Raw genomic sequence first — 16,011 nt, 5'->3', positions numbered from 1 at the left:
GATCGGTGCTATGAGAAAAGTAATGCAGAGTTGACAAAAGGGTCACGTACTTGAGATGCTGGCCTCTCCCTGTGAATACAATCCTGAAGATGCCACAGACACAAGAGGGGGGTTGATGAGGATTAAGAAAGCAACGCACAAACCATGAGAACTTCTCCCCGCCCCCCCAATCCTACCTCCTTGGAGGCACCAGGTGGTTGGGTCATGGAGGGTGGGAAGGAAACAGCAATCCCTTGCAGGTAAGGGCTGGGGGCCCTAGAAGGGGGTAGGATGAGTGAATGTCTCACAACATGTACTTTTCTCTGCCCGCATCGGCTTGGATGGATCGTTGCCCAGCCCCAGCCCCACAGTTATCGCCATCACTGCCGTGGCGCTCTGAGGCAGAAAATAGTTGTGCTAGCCAGGAATGGTAACATCGGGCTGGAGTTGGAAGCATAGCACAACCGGACCTGGCAGCCCCTCGAAGTCCAGGCCCTTCTTCCCCCTGCCTGGGTCAGGGCATTCCACTCACATGACCTAGCTCATGAAAAGAGTAGCGGCCAAGGGAGAGTGCCTAGAAGTCCCTTGAGCAAGGTGCCTGGTAAGGGTCAGAGGGGGGTCTGAGGGACCTGGAGGTAGCCAAGTCTACACTGTAATGCCAGAGGCAATTCCCTTGTCCTCACCACCACCCTCCCTTCTTTGAGCTCCCCAGGAGGGATACAAGGTAGGATTTAGGCTTTAGCCTCTTCCAGGGTAGCTGATATCCAGGTGAGTATCAATCACTGGGAAAACTAATCAGATTTAATTAAGACATGAATTATGATTCATTTCAGCTACTAATAACACAGACTCCAAATAACAGCTACTGATAATACAGACTCCAAACACAATGAAAGTTTATTTTTCCCTTTTGTAGAAGTGTGGGGGTGGACCGCTCATGGCTGACATAGTAGCTTTGTATCACTAGTTCTTGAGGACTCAGGTTTCAATCCAGATCACTATTCCCCCATCTCATCTTCATAATCCAAGCTAGCAGCGTCCGCGCCAGCCATCACATCTGTATTCCAGGCACCTGGATAGCAGAGGGCTGAGGAAGGAACAAACATCAGATTGACTTCAGATTTCTTCACAGCACCACTGCATTTAAGATGATAGTTGAACAATACTTTTAAAGTATCAAAGAGAAAGAACTTCGAACCTAGATTTTTGATTTCTAGCTAAATTATCAGGTATTTCAAGGGTCGGAAGTTTTCTCGCAAATAGCCACCCTTTGAAAACACTGTTAGAGGAAGCACTCCAACAAGAAAAGAAATAAATACAGGGGTGCTCAACAATACTGAGTAAGAGGGATTAAATCATTTGCTTAAATCACTCTTGTCTGAGTAAATGGTACAATGCAGGGCCAGCAAAGCACAGCCTGGGTGCATAGAAGTGCAGAGGCGACAGCCTGTGGGAGTCCTACCTAGCGAATAGACAGGTAATGGACCCCAGCGAGGTCACTTCTTTGAGGAAGAGAGGAAGACACAGCAGCTGACTAGAGCATTGCTCTTATTTTTGGACTGTCTTGCCAGGCTTGTCTAAAACCAACACGCTCTGCCGCGAGCTATTTATTCTATTTATTCTTCGGCTTTAAACTTCCAGGTAACAATTCCAAGCCTTCCAGAGGTGGGATGGAGAATGAATCAGAGAAGGGGTGGGTGTTAAACAAAGGTCAGAGTCCAGGGCCAGTGAAGTTTATCTTTACCTGCGCTATTTACATGGCGAAGGTTCAGGGATTAAATTAACAGGAAACTACAAAGACCTTAAAAAAAAAAGAGGCAGGAAGCCAAGATTATTTTTCCCTCCTCTGTGTCCATGCCCTCGACAATATCATGAAACAAATAGGCTTTTTCTGATTTCTCTGGTTTTCAATGAAGATGTAGAGTGAAACTGGGATTTCTGGAACAATTTGCTTCCTCATGGTCCCTCAAGCAGAACTTGGTAGGAAGAATGACAGAAAAGTGTTGATTTGGAGAAAAAGGAGTGATTTTGGTCTGGTTTCCGGTGCCTCCTTTCTCCTCTAGTCTCCCGATCTTTCAGGCTATCCTTCCTTCTTCCTTCCCTCAACCCTTCCCTCCTTCCCCTCCCCATCCTTCTCTCCCCACTCTCCCCTACCCCTCAAGCCTTCTCCCGTTTCGCCTCCCCATCCCGCTCCCTATCCTCCTCCCCCTTCCCCTCCCCCTCCTTCCCTTCTCCTTCTCCCCACTCCTCCTTCCCCTCCTCTCCTCTCTTCCCCTGTCCCTAAGTCTTTTTTCCTTCCCCTCTGGTCTTCCTTTACATCTTTCCTTCCTTTCTCTTCACCCACGAAACAGTTGTTTTCGGAGCTCCAAGGAAAGTGGGACCTGGGGAGAGTGTATGGGCTCCTGGGGATCCCAGTAGAGGGAGAAAGCTCTTCAAAGTGAGGAAGACCGTGAAGGGGAAAGAAGTTGGAGGAGACCCCGGGACTCAGAGAGGACCAAGGCTGGAGCCAGAAAGGTTTCAAGACTGCGTCTGATGGGGGCGCTGTGGGCCCGACAGTGGAGCAGCCCCTGTGCTGGGTCCCCGCTGCTGCATGACCACGAGGGCACCCCTGTGCTAGGACTTCATTTCCTTGTTGTCCAGGTGCAACGTTTGTTTTCCTTTCTTCCTTTCTGGGTTCTTTGGCTGGTCTAATGACGAAATTTACATAAGGCAGGTTAACGGGAGAAAAAGAAATTTAATTACATCCTTATGGGAGGCAATTGAGGCTCACTTGTTGTCCTGAGCTGAGGAAAGGGATAGGGGCCTGGGGGCTCCAAAGGGCAGGAGGGCAACTCACAGGACGATGAGAAGGCAAAAGGCTGGTAATCAGATGTTGGCCCTACCATGCAGGTGAGTCTCTCAGATAAAAAAAAATTAAAAAAAAAAAAATATATATCTGCTAATGATTCTCTTTCTGGGCCAAGTCCCCCATCTAAATTCTTTTAGGCAGTTAAAGGAGAGGTAAAAATCTTTTCCTGAACATTTTGGGTCTCGATTGCCTTCAGCTCAAATAGTCCACATGCCAAAGTCGCATTTTGGGGTGAGGTATTCTGGTCCCTTTCATCGTCCCTGACCAGGGCTGGTTCCTGCCAGGGCACTGGGGATGTAGATCTCTGTGACGGCTCATGCTCCTATGAGGGTCAAGCGTCTCAGTTTTACTTGAACTTTAGGTAAGTGAGGGTCTAATGAAGGTCTGTTAAGAAGGCCGGGCAGAAAGACCCTAGCTCTAATCCTTACTGCACCCTTGCCGGGCTCAGGACGGGTCAGCGGTGTCAGCAGGAGCGGGGGGCAGGCCCCCTGGGCACATCTACACAGGCTGAGGGCGTGGGGGGCAGGAAGGCGATCCCCCATCCGCAGAAATGCGTACTCAGCCGGTGCCTGAGCATTCTACCCGCCCCCACCCATCCCCCTCCAAGGCGTGCACTAGGAGACCTGGGAGTCACAGCTGAAGGAGCATCCATGCAAGAGCGGGGACACCCGCCAGCTCTGCCTGGCAGCCGGGAGCAGGTGACAAGCTTGCCTGAGCATCGCCAGCATGTCTGCAGCTTCAGCCCGGCAGAATGTTGGCAAAATGCAGCTTCAGCATGCAATCCCAGGGAAGCTGTCTGCACCTGCTGCCCTGGCCTTGGCCTCAAGGTGACTTCACCAGGATCCGCCTATGTCTGAGCCTCCGGCACAGCGTGGAGGGGAGCAGCAGCTGACCTGTCCTGCAGTGGCGTGGGGTGACCTCGAAGCCACTCAACTTGGTCCTCCTTTAAAATCCCCCTGGCCAGGTCAAGTTAGAGTTTGAGCAGGAGTCTCCCAAGATCCAACCTCGCAGGAGAATGGCACTGGCCGGTTGTGGCCAGGAAGTGGCTGCGGTCTCCAAGAGCCGAATGGGGCCTTTATCTCCTCCAGGATATGAATGTACCAACCTCACTCCAGCTGGCACTTAGTTGTCAGGCCTCTGGAGGTTAGAGTGGAACTAGGGGGGGTTATCACAGGACACATTCCTCTTCCTCTGCCAGGGTTCAACACGCGCACCGTTTATAGACAATCAAGTACAATGTCAGCTATGTCCACGGGGTGGACCTGAGGGATAGCGCTCCCCATGCACTTCCTGCCCCTGTCTCATTCTGTGCCCCTTCTGCAGCTCCTTAGTGCCCTCGCTGATGAGCTATAAGAAGCGTGTGTATTTTGGGGACACGTGCAGTGGGCGACTTCATGACCACTCTTCACAGGGTGCCTGGCGTAGGACAAGAAAACCATTAAATATTAATCTCATGACAACTTTATTTGCTCAACCAGCTCCCGGCCAGCACCTCTCCTGCCCAGAGAGATGCGTTGAGGATTCAGTCAGGACGGACTCCGTGAGTGCACGAAAACACGGGTTTCATTGCCAAATCTGTACGTTGAATGTGGCTCCACGGCTCAGAAAGCTTCTGCGATTTCTGGCTTGGAGACTGCTCAGCTCCCCAATTTCGGGTTGTGCTGGGCAAAGGTGATGGGGGTGTTGCCGATGACACGATAGTGGCATGACACTGGTGGGACAGTGAAACCCTCACCTCATAGCTTTAGAAGAAGCCTCTTCTCACTTATCCCTGGCAGCAGAAGCTGTGGTTGCCAATAGAACCTTCTGTGATGATGAAGATACTTTGGTCTTTACTGTCCAGTATGGTAGCCACTGGCCACAGTGGCTGGTGAACACTTGAAATATGGCTAGTGTGACTCGATTCAAATTTTTATTTAATTTCAATTGTTTTTAGGTTAAATTTAAGGAGCCACGGGTAGTCAGGGGCTATCATATTGGGCAGATCTAGAGGTATGCTTTCATTTTCTTCCAAGGATGATTTCTGTGACTTTATCGACAATTTAGTTTACATCGTTTTTCAACATTAGACAGTGACGGCGTGAGGGTGCTGGCTGTGGCAAACGTTGGTGGTTCCCTACTCGCTGCCACTCCATGCTCGCCGGGCTCTGACTTTGTTACAAAGGGCCAGGGGTTGAATCACTGATAGATTAAGCCACCTATGATACTCCCGCTCCTCTTTGCCAGTGATTGGTCTTGGGGTGGGTTTGTGACTCAGTTCTAGCCAGTCCAACACAAGAGGAAGTCCCCTGGAGAGACTTCTGGGAAAGATTTTCTTTCCCAACCAAGGAAGGTGAATAACCCCTTTGAGCCCAGCATTTTCCATCTTGTTTGGGACACTGTTATGTGGATTTGATATTTGGACCTGGGACAGCCAACTTGTCATTGTGAGGGAAAGGCCAAGACAATCAATATCTTTCTTTGAACTGTTGATAATATTTGGGGAAACTCAGTGAACCCATGTCCTGTGAGAGCTTCTAAGGCTCACCTTAGTCTAAGCACAGTGTCATCAATGAGGTGGACCGACATGGTGTTCCATAGGGCAGTGAGATGGTCAAGGTCATTCCAGCACAAAGTCTAGAAGCAAGATGGAGGGGACTCGCTGTTGTCTACTCCTGTCCCACACTTTCTTCAGCACTGGCCAAATGGGAGACTTGTGTAGGACTGAGAGAGTAATCATCCCCCTGTACACACACACACACACACACACACACACACACACACACACATTCACAGTGATACTAATGGCTGTACTACCTTCTGGGCTTGGTCTTCCTTCAGATTTGCCGTTTGTTGGGTGGCAGTGGGGGGACTCCAAGGGCTTCTCCTCTGCCCTTTCTGTCATAATAGCCCTTACTTTTGGGTCAGAGAACCAATGCGAGGGTTCTGCCTGAGGTTTAAGGCATCTGTTTCAATCCTACACCCAGGCTTTGGAGAAGTAATGGGCTCAGGGTTCCAGCAGCCCTACTATGAGCGGGAACTCAATCAAGTTTCCATTTATCACTCAACCCAGTGGTGTTCTTGTCCCCTGGGATTACTGTTGGCTTGAGCTGGCATCCCAAATCCCCTGAAAGGGGGTATTCATTGTTTTCCTTGGGGCACAGATTCCCTGACACATGGTCAGATCCCCTGTAGGAAAACCAGGAGTAAGATAGGCAGAACACATTTTTGATGTTATCCACATGTTTGTTTTCTTTTCCAAGGGGACCCAGTCTTCATTCAATTCAATGGACTGTGAACTGACACATCAGAGAAGCCACACTGCCACTCTGGGGCCTTCTGCTGAAAATAGAGAGGCCATTTTGATGGCAGTGTCCTCTTAGTAACAGCCTGCCTGGGATGCTGGCCCTGACATTATTGCTGTTGGCCTCTCAGGATTATGCTGTTAGACTCCCAACTCTGCTTCAGCCACTGTGAATATTCTCTGATTGACCACAGGGCCTTTCCATCATTCCTTCACAATTCAATTAGGCAGGAACACCTATTTGTCTAGTTTAGGTTACATGATGACGTACTAGTTATAAAGAAGCTGAATGAGAATATTTGATTCCCCTTTGGGTTCCATAAAGAGGAATAGATAAGAACCTTGCCTGCCACCCGTCCTAGAGGCTGGGCAGCCAAAATACTGGTGATTTTTGTCTTCACTTATTCCTTTTCTTTCTTTCTCTCTTTCTTCCTTCCTTCTTTTCTTTTTTCTTTATTGAGGTATAGTTGGTATATAACATACTCGTTTCAGGCATTCTACAAATGATTCAATATTTGTACATATTTCAAAGTAATCATAATAATTCTATTTAAGATCAGTTACCACACACAGTTACAATTTTTTCTATAATGAGCATTTATTACATGCCTAATTTTTATTGTTCTTTTTAAAAAATATCTTATTTATTTATTTATTTTTTTTTTTAATTTTTTTTTTCAACGTTTATTTATTTTTGGGACAGAGAGAGACAGAGCATGAACGGGGGAGGGGCAGAGAGAGAGGGAGACACAGAATCGGAAACAGGCTCCAGGCTCCGAGCCATCAGCCCAGAGCCCGACACGGGGCTCGAACTCACGGACCGCGAGATCGTGACCTGGCTGAAGTCGGACGCTTAACCGACTGCGCCACCCAGGCGCCCTATCTTATTTATTTTTTTAAGTAGACTCCTCACCCAATGTGGGGCTCAAACTCATGACCCCAACATCAAGAGTCTCTTGCTCTACCAACTAAACCAGCTAGGTGCCCCTACATGCCTAATTTTAAAAAAGGAGTCTGTCATTTTAAATATTTTTCAGCCAGCCAGTTCCAAAGCTAAAATGACTATACATGCTTGAGGCAGGGAGGTGGGGGGTGGGCAGGCATTAAAAATGGTTCTTGGACTTGGAAAGGTCAGGAATACTAGCCTGAGAATTTGAGGTGTTGGTCATTTGTGTGTGAGGGTAAGACTGAAATGGCCCTGCCTGGGTCCTGCCGGCTGACACCCGCCCCCCTCCCCCCCCCGCCCCCTCCCCCCCGCCCCCCCCGCCCCCTCCCCCCCCTCCCCCCTACCCCCCCCCCCCCCTACAGTATGGGTATATCTGGCGACCTCTATTCAGGCTCCTTGACTTTCAGAAGAGGCTGTTAACCCTGCCCCAATCTCAGTTGTCTGTTTAAACATTCAGGTCTGCCCTTAACCGGCAGTATAGAATATCAAGGGTCCTTGTCAGATCAGAGCCACAACCTGAAACTCACTCTTGGTTGATACTTAGCAAACATTTGGTTGAAGTAAACAACATTTAGGAAGACTTGTCTGAATGGCAGTCACACGGTCATGCATAAGAGCTCTAGTCTTTTTTATTTTTTAATTTTTTTAACACGTACTCATTTTTGAGAGACGGAGACGGTGTGAGTGGGGGAGGGGCAGAGAGAAAGGGAGACACAGAATCTGAAACAGGCTCCAGGCTCTGAGCGGACAGCACAGAGCCCGACGGGGGGCTCGAACTCACAGACTGAGATCATGCCTTCAGCCGAAGTCAGACGCTTAACCTTAACCTACTAAGTCACCCAGGCGCCCCGAGCTCCAGTCCTTGTTAACATTTATTTTGGGTTTGAACAATACACTTAGATGATCACGTGCTCTCTGCCCTGGTAGGATTTTTTTTTTGGTTTGAACCCACATGGAGCCATGCCATTGACCTAAAGAAGGAAGGCTGTCAACACCAGCCCCACAGCACTCATTGTTTTATTTCCAGTAAGGATGTTTTTAGGGCCTTGTTCGCTATATTACATAGGCCCTTTGACTGAAAGCATATGGAAGAAATTCCTTTCCGGTCTTGGAATCAAGCTCCTGATTTGTTTTTTTTATCTAATGAACATTGTGAGTGATATGGCTGGCCTTGTTTCTTTCCTTGCATGGGCTGCTAGGAAGCTCAGAGTCAAGTTGTGGCCCATATCTAGCAAGCGTAGAGGATTTTCACAGTAAGCATTTTGTGTCTTAATTTTATCTCTGGCTTCACACTATTTCTCCTGACCTATTTCCCCTTCTTCCTAATGTTTCCTGTGACTTTTTATTTTTAAATGTGTATTTATTTTTGAGAGAGAGAGCGAGAGCACGCACATGAGCGAGGGAGGGGCAGAAAGAGAAGGGGACAAAGGACCTGAAGTGGGCTCTGTGCTGACAGCTGTGAGCTGGATGTGGGGCTCGAACCCACGAACCGTGAGATCATGACCTGAGCAGTAGTCGGACGCTCAACCGACTGAGCCACCCAGGCGCCCCTCCTGTGACTTTTTAAAAAAGCATTTTATTGGTATATTTTGTAAGCAAGTTTAAGTGTTTGTTCTTTATTTTTTAGCCAAAGAAATATAAAAACAAAGATACATGCAAAATATTTAAAATTTTATATTTTCACTTGGACACTTATACTGAACTCTGAGCTATTCTCTAATCTGGGGAGCCCAGGGATCTTATTGGGTCTGAAGTTTTCATTTTAGTCTTTAAGAATAATCATTTTGGGGGTGCCTGGGTGGCGCAGTCGGTTAAGCGTCCGACTTCAGCCAGGTCACGATCTCGCGGTCCGTGAGTTCGAGCCCCGCGTCGGGCTCTGGGCTGATGGCTCAGAGCCTGGAGCCTGTTTCCGATTCTGTGTCTCCCTCTCTCTCTGCCCCTCGCCCGTTCATGCTCTGTCTCTCTCTGTCCCAAAAATAAATAAACGTTGAAAAAAAAAAAAAGAATAATCATTTTGTCACCACTCCTGCGATCACTGTGGTGGAAAGAATTTTCATCCATTTGCATTCTTTCAAAACTCTTCTTCTGCCTTCTGATGTTACTTAGTACCTGACACCATCGTTGTGGACGCATCTTTATTCTCTGGAGAGTGGAATGGGATTCAGAGACTCGTGTTCTCGTTCAGTTTTCGAATCCTCTAACAAGAATTCCAAGCATTTTGCGTTTTTACACTTTTTTTTTTTCCCTCTTTGCTGTGGATAAGGGACAAATCAACATCAAAAAATCACTAGTTTGCTTTAGAGGCAATCTTGAGAGACCAATCTGTACTCAGTGAAGTTCAAGTTCCCTCAGCCACCATCACAAACAACAGAAACCTAAAAGCAGTGTTTGCGTACAGAGGAATTTATGTATTCATTCTGGAATAAATCTGAGATAGCAGTTACAATCCTCTACTCACCATGTTTTTTGTGGAAACAAAAACAGAACATAAGGACAATGAAAAAGAAAAATATGACTCAGTTTCTTATTATTAGCAACTAGGGGATTAGCCTTCCAAGTTTATTTATTTATTTTAATGTTCATTTATCTCTGAGAGAGACAGAGAGACAGGACATGGGCAGGGGGTGAGGTGGGTGGAGGGTAGAGAGAGAGGGAGACAGAGAATCCGAAGCCGGCTCCAGGCTCTGAGCTGTCCGCACAGAGCCTGACACGGGGTTTGAACCGTGAGCAGTGAGATCATGACCTGTGCCGAAGTCGAACGCTTAACCACCTGAGCCACCCAGGCGCCCCAGCCTTCCAGGTTTTGAACAAAGTGCTTGTTATAGTCAGCAAATATTTATTGAGCACCTACGATGTGTTATGTCCTGGAATATAGCATTGTTCAAAACTAGACACAGTCCCTACTCTGTGCTTCCTATCATGCATCCCACAGCCCATAATACCTTTATGCGAGTGGTTATCCCACAGTACATAGTGTTATCATACCTACTCTTCTCTCTGGACCATATAGTTTAGATACCTTTCCATATCAACACCTATGGACTGACATCATCATTTCAAAACGCCAAATAGTGTTATGTATCTGATTACCATACTTTATTTATTTTGAGAAAGAGAAAGTGCGCTTGAGCAGGGGAAGAGTAAAGAGGCAGAGAGAAAGAGTCCCAAGCTGGCTCCACGCTGCCAGCACAGAGCCTGATGCAGGGCTCAAACCCACAAACTGCGAGGTTGTGACCTGAGCCAAAGCCAGACACTTAACCGACGGAGCCACCCATGTGCTCCTAGCTGTACTCTGTTTTAGTCAGTGCCCTCATGTTGTAAACTTCCATGCGATTATAAAAAGCACTTCTGTCCACAACTTTACAGAAAACCTGTGCACTGATGCTTTCAAGATGCTTTTAAGTCATCCTCAGAAGCACCAATGTGGACAAGTGACCCCACATCACCCGTAATCTTTCTGACTTTTCTAGTTCAATGACTTTGGCTGTACTTTTGGCACATGAAGCCTGACTTGCTCAGGCCTCGCTACCCAGAACTGTTTGGGAGATGATTGGAAGAAAGTGTCTGGCTTCCTCCTTACAAGGACCTTCCTTTCTACAATGACAGCATCATCTCATGTTGGTCTCAATGATTGCATTGCCTTGTCATTTCTGGTAGCAGGAGCCGACATAAGCAGGCATAAGATAGACCATATGCTGGGCCATGAAACAAGTCTCAATAAATTTTAAAGGATTGAAAACATGCAGAGTACTTTATCTGAGGTATTAAATTAGTCATCAATCATACAGGTATTAAAATTAATTATCAGGGGCGCCTGGTTGGCTCAGTCGGTTGAGCATCTGACTCTCAATTTCTGCTCAGGTCATGATCTCATGGTTTGTGGAATCGAGCCCCGTGTCGGGCACCATGCTGAGTGTGGAGCCTGCTTGGGATTCTCTCTCTCCTTCTCTCTCTGCCTCTGTCTCTCTCTCTCAGAATAAATAAGCATTAAAAAATGTAACAGGGGCGCCTGGGTGGCGCAGTCGGTTAAGCGTCCGACTTCAGCCAGGTCACGATCTCGCGGTCCGTGAGTTCGAGCCCCGCGTCGGGCTCTGGGCTGATGGCTCAGAGCCTGGAGCCTGTTTCCAATTCTGTGTCTCCCTCTCTCTCTGCCCCTCCCCCATTCATGCTCTGTCTCTCTCTGTCCCAAAAATAAATAAACGTTGAAAAAAAAAATGTAACAAAATTGTAAAAAATATATATATATATATAACTAATAATCAATAATAATATGATATCCAGGAAGTCCTCAAATATATAGGAATTAACCAAACAATCCCAAATAACATCTTAATATTTTTAATTTTTTAATTTTTTAAAGTTTAATTATTGATTTGGGGGGAAACCGCGTGAGTGGGGGCAGGGGCGGAGAGAGAGAGGGACTCTCTCCCAAGCGGAGTCCTCCCTGCCAGCTGTGGAGCCTGACGCAGGGCTCGAACTCACGAACCATGAAATCATGACCTAAGCCAAAACCAACAGTTGGTCATTTCATGGACAGAGCTACCCAGGGTCCCCCTCACATAAATCTTAAAACACCACACGTGAAATGAGGAAATATTTTTACTTGGACAAAAGCAAAAATGAAACGCCAAAATTTGTGAGCTGCAATTAAATGAGCGCGTGGAAAGATTTTTTTGTTTATAGCTATGGGCTAGTGATTATTATGCGCCTCCCTTCCCCCTCACCTTCTGAATGAGAGAATAAGCTATTATATTTTCCTATCTCTGTCTCGCCAATACGTGTCAGGTGTGCGTTGGGGAAATAATATCGTTAGTCCTGGTTCACAGGGCTCTGCACCTAAGAAACCAAATCTGAGGAGTATTTGAGGAACCAAACCAGGGGTGCATCATCCCCACCCGGATCTAATCTTGACGCTAAGATCCCGGACCCCAGACCCGAGGGTCATGCTGGAATGGCGAGATAACTTGGGATGTTTTATTTTGCTTCGTTTTGTGGGGTGACTCCGTGTCACAAGTGGATACAAATGATTAGGAGCTGGAGGGCTGACCTGTGTAGATTGTCCCGCATCAGTTCCATACCGACTCATTTAGCTCTATATCGACTCAGGGCTTGGCTACTGTGACGTTGGTAAGAATGATGCAAATAGAGACTGGGTAAGGGCCTGCACCGTGGGGCTTTGTCCTCTTGGAATACCCCCTTGGAATTCAGCTGCCACGCGTAAAGAAGCCCCGTGTTAGGCTACAAGTGAGGAAGGCAAAGGGGAGCCGACCCTGCAGGATGAGAGGTGAGCTTGGGGGTTCCAGGTCCTGCCAAGCTGTCAGCTGAACGCAGCTGCAGGAGGGACCTCAGCTATACCATGAACCACCTCGTGGAGCCCACTGACCCGTAGAAACATGAGACATAACAAGTCATTGCGCCACTGTTTGCTTTGGTAAGTTTTGGGGTGGGTTGTCATGTGGCAATACAAAACTGGAACACATAGGAAGCTTTGGAGCTGGGATGGTCTTTCAGAGTTGTCTCAAAACGAGACGCAAGCGCAGGCCTTTTCATCCCCACGTGGACCTGAAGGGGAGCAGAATATGCCACCCCAAACTTGGGCATGTGGATTATTTTGAGCAGAAGGCGATCAAGTCCCAGCAGACTCAGGAAAAGCTTTTCTACCTCTCCCTTAAATGCCTAAAATAATTTACATCGGGGGCCCGGCCCAGAAAGGGAGATGTTATCAGAGATAACTTCTTTTTATGTGAAATACATCTGCATGGCGGGTCATTTGATTACAGAACATCCGCTCTTCTCATCTTCCTGTGAATTTCCTTTCTCCCCTTTGAAGCCCCAGGCTCCCATCCCTTCCTTTCCTGAGCTCACGATGGCACATAAGCCTCAATTGCCTGAGTGCCTTTGAGTCTCATATTTTTATGGGGCTCCCTCCCATACGCCTGTAATTAAATTTGTTTTCTCCTGTTAATCCGTCTTATGTCAATTTAATTATCAGAGCAGCCAAAGAACCTAGAAGGTAAGAAGGGAAAAATTTTCTGCCTCTACAAACCTGTCATTAAATTCATCTTGCCTCTCGGGAGGTGGCATGATCTTGGGTGAAGCAACATTTTTTTTTTTTTTAACCAACGGCATTTCCCAGAGATGGGCATCGCCGTGAGCACTCAGAAGCCAACACTTCTGGCATCTAAGGGAGTGAGTGCTTGGATCCAGTAGAACGGTACAGCATTCACTACAGTCAGATTTCTATAGGCTTCCACTATTTTCCCATTGGTGGGATAAATGAAGGGGGCTACAGACACTTTATTTGATGTCAGGTCAAACTTCCGGCATGACGTGCTTGGCTTAAAAGAAGAGTTTAATATAAAAACACATGGTAGGTGGACCTATGAGGGTATCTCTCCTGGATTTCTGGCCCTAGGGGAGTACTTTCCCACCATAGCTGGCTGCTAGGCAGCGAGAATTGAACATCACATGTCCCAACCCTAGAAGGCCAGCCTGACTCATTTCTGTGTTCATTACAGGCTGTGGAAGTAATGATAATGAAGTCTGACCTCGGAGCAGCAAATACACAGAGAGAGGGGGACAGGGCAAGTCTGAAGAGGGTATGGGGGGCTCTGGTGATCAGAGGAGCGTGGCATTGAGAAGGAATCTTCAGCAAAAATGTACGTATCTTTAGGGATGTTCATTGTAGCACTGTTTCTAAAAGTGAATGATTGGAGAAACTTCTTTATCCATCAGCAGGTGAACTGCCACAAGAGGAAAAACTCATAGTGAGAACCCACCTGTGTTCATCGTCTTCCCAGCATTATATGCTTCCTGAACTAAAATCACCTAATTTTCATTCAGATATTCTGCCTTTCCTCAGGCAGCCTACTCAGGGGAAGCTAACCTCAGCCCAACCTGCGGCTGGGCCCGGGGTGGCCTAAGTCAATCAACACATGCCTTTGGTACCAATCATCGGTGGTCATGTGACCCAACGCCGTTCAATTAGAGTGAATCAAAGGACTCTCGCTTGGAATGCTGGGAAGGGCACCTGCTTGTGGGCACTCCTGCTGGATGGCTCTAGGCAATGCAACAATTTCTTTCTACCCTCTAAGGGTTTTTTTTTTTTTTTTTCTTTGGTTGAGACTGAGAATTAAACACCTAAGGCCCGTCAGCAGGAGAAAGGCACACACATTTATATAAATTTTATGTGACCTGGGAACTCGTAAGGGAATGAAGACCCAAAGAAACGGTGAAAACGACTTACTCCTCCGTTAGGTTGAACAAGGCGAGACAACCGTGGAAAAATTACTAGGCTACGTGGGGAGGCTAAAGGAAAATGAGTATCTTGAAGAGGCCTGTTTGTGTAGAATTCCCCAGCTCTCAACTGCTTGTCCTTGATCAGAGTGTTGCTTCCCTCCTGGTACAGGGAGGGCATCTTTCTCATGGGACTTGTTAATCTCCGGCTTTCAGAAAGAAAGGGGGAGATTAGAATGCCCTTTCTAGATCTGCGGTTTTTTTTTTTTTTAAACAAAGCACCAGGGAATTAGGAACAAAGCAGAGCACATTGTCTTTCTGTTTTTTCTTTTTTTGTTTTGTTTTTTTTATTTTTTTTTCAACGTTTATTTATTTTTGGGACAGAGAGAGACAGAGCATGAACGGGGGAGGGGCAGAGAGAGAGGGAGACACAGAATCGGAAACAGGCTCCGGGCTCTGAGCCATCAGCCCAGAGCCCGACGCGGGGCTCGAACTCACGGACCGCGAGATCGTGACCTGGCTGAAGTCGGACGCTTAACCGACTGCGCCATCCAGGCGCCCCTAGATCTGCTGTTTTTAAAGTGCTTTTAGCTCAACCCTTAGGCCAAAGTGGCGTCTTGTGGGACGGCGGCGTAACCGGCCACCCTTTGGGGTCTCATTTGAGCAATTCTGGAGCAGTCGTCTGATGGGACATCCTGCAGCTGCTAAAACTGAGCGATTGGAAAGATTTCCATGAGAAATGAAAAGAACAGGTATCAAATCTCTGGTACGAAATCCTGTATAATCAGGGGGGGAAATGTCTATTTTAATCAAGTGGTCTCTTGGTTTGGGGGGGGGCGGGTAGAAGAGGTCGCGAGAGGAGAGAGGAATCCTGTTTTCCCGCCTGAGGCCTGAGGGAGGAGAGGGCACCCCTCCTCCAGGGAGAGCTGCTGCAGGAGGAGAGGCTCCCAGGGGACCTGGCAGGAGGTGACGCCTGAGGCACTGGAGGAGGGGCCTCATGTACAGATACAAAGACAAGACTTAAAATACCCAGTCTTACTGACCCAACAGCCATCCCTGTGGGGATCTGTCCCTCTGAGAAGGGGCTGAGACCACACACAATCTCAGGGTTCTACGGGCTGAAAGGAGCAGGAGGCCTCAGGGCCCCAGGAGAGGGGAAAGTTTGCTCCTCTGGAGGCTTGTCTAGCTCCCTGGATTCGAGCTTCGGGTGGGCAACAGTTCTGTCTTGTTGTTGGGTCCCAGTCACCCGGGACTGACTAACGTGGGTATCGGTGCAAGACTGTACTGAATGAAGGAGGCAAGGCCAAGTGGGGGAGGGGCCCAGAAAGCAAAAGCAGGGGGCTTTCCACCTGCATGCCCCCAGGGAGGTGAGGCCCAGAGAAACTGGGCCCCCCTGGCCTTTTGTCGTCAAGCCTGACTTCAGCAGGGAGTTCTGCTTTCTGGTTGTTTCAGACATTTCTCCTTTCAATGTAAATATTATTTTTAAGGAGCCTCCAGCCCAGGGCAGTCTTGGTCAGCTTAACCGCTCTCAGGGGGAATACGCAACTTTAAAGTGTTTGAAAAGAATCTGCTTCTGAGGAATTTGCATTTCCAGAAAGCTTTCAATAGAGGGCCAAGCGATGGAGCCTGTGAATAAGGGCTTTCTGTGTTTGCTGCTCCATGTGAACAGTACAGGAGGGATAAGAGAAAGGAGGCACATTGCATTCCCCTCACCCCCCA

General features: G+C 47.7%; 1 long non-coding RNA gene across 3 annotated transcripts; it reads right to left on the bottom strand.

Annotated features, from left to right (window-relative positions):
- Window positions 1–845: 845 nt before the first annotated feature.
- On the bottom strand, window positions 846–3,931 carry LOC122479744. 3 transcript variants are annotated; one of them, XR_006296428.1, is made up of 2 exons: window positions 3,721–3,931; window positions 846–1,066 (listed from the first exon to the last, which is right to left on the bottom strand). It is a non-coding gene; the product is annotated as an uncharacterized LOC122479744 (long non-coding RNA). The 3 variants fall into 3 exon arrangements; XR_006296427.1 differs by lacking the exon at window positions 3,721–3,931 and adding an exon at window positions 3,451–3,700; XR_006296429.1 differs by lacking the exon at window positions 3,721–3,931 and adding an exon at window positions 1,442–1,555.
- Window positions 3,932–16,011: the final 12,080 nt, after the last annotated feature.

Source organism: Prionailurus bengalensis, chromosome C1, assembly GCF_016509475.1.
Source record: "Prionailurus bengalensis isolate Pbe53 chromosome C1, Fcat_Pben_1.1_paternal_pri, whole genome shotgun sequence".
In the NCBI taxonomy this organism is placed as follows: domain Eukaryota; kingdom Metazoa; phylum Chordata; class Mammalia; order Carnivora; family Felidae; genus Prionailurus; species Prionailurus bengalensis.
The sequence above is the reverse complement of the archived record's forward strand: the minus strand, read 5'-3'. Positions and strand labels throughout refer to the sequence as shown.